Below are 1259 nucleotides of genomic sequence, written 5' to 3' on the forward strand. Positions count from 1 at the left end.
CCTACCATTGTTATTTTATGCGACATTGGAACTGCCCTGATCCCCTGGAAAATTGGTGGCGCATGACAAGGTGAGCCTGAAACTTACGTCGTACTAGCAGTAATTTTTTTTAGTTCTGCACACGGTACGCGTACCTTCAACGGATCCAACCAAATTCCAGGGGGGAATAGATAGGGGGGGAGGGGCGTCCCGTGCTTGCTCCCCCACCTCCCTCGCCTCCCGGGCTTCTCCGCCGCCACCCTCCCGTGCCGCCAACGCCAGCTGAGCGCACCGTCCAGCCGCCGACGTATCGCTTTCTTCTCGCCCCCGCCGCCGGCACCGCCCACGGGTCCGGCTCCGCCCGGCCGGCAACGCTCCCGCCTCCGCCGGCCAAACCGCCTCCACAGCCGCCGCCACCGAGCCCTCCTCTATAGCCGGCGGCCATGGAGCCACTCCACCCCCAGCAACCCGGGATCATAAGGCCGCCGCCGCCCTGCACCACCCCGGCCGCGGGCAACCTCATCGGCGGCCGCTCCGCCCACCAACCACCGCTCCCTGGCCACCCCCCTCCCCTAGCTTGATGGTGGCCGCGCACCCCCTCCCCTAGCTCGGGGAAGAAGAAAAATAGGGGCTTCTCCCCCTTTTGCGATGGTACGGTGATTTATCGCGCGTGCGATAAATAGATTTCGCTAATTCCACGCACCTTAACTTTTACGATAAGCGGCGTGCATGCCCAAGTGCGTGCGCCGGCTCTTTTTCTACCCATGGTAAGCGCCTTTGGACTTGTTTTATCCCCTTTTTTTTCTCCGGTGGATTTTCAGCGTCTTTAGACTTTTAACCGCCTCCAATTCCTTTTTTTGTTAAAGATTAAAGAAAACGAGAGTGAAATTACCAGTGCGGTTGTATCGCAACGCGTTCGGCGACCCGCCACCACCAGCAAGCAGGCGCCTGGACCCCACGAGCTCACGACAGGCACCCTTCCCCGTGTTGTCCAGGCGGCGCGCGAGCCGTGGGCGCGCTCCGCGTCAAACCGGCCCGTCCACACGCGGAAACTTCGCCGAGCCGCCTCGCCGCGCCGACGCCCGCGCGCGTTCTCACACCGTGCGCCGTGGCGTGCCCCCCGCGGAACGCAAACGCCAGCGCGCCTACACGCAAACCCGCGACCGCCGAACCCACGGCGCGGGCGGCACCCGGCTTCGTCCGCCGAGTGCGACGGCCTATATAAGCCTCGCCGCAGCACGCGTCTCCTGCCCCAGTCGCACCACCAGGCCAGAGCGCAC

The sequence above is a fragment of the Panicum virgatum genome, chromosome 4N, assembly GCF_016808335.1.
Source record: "Panicum virgatum strain AP13 chromosome 4N, P.virgatum_v5, whole genome shotgun sequence".
Taxonomy (NCBI): domain Eukaryota; kingdom Viridiplantae; phylum Streptophyta; class Magnoliopsida; order Poales; family Poaceae; genus Panicum; species Panicum virgatum.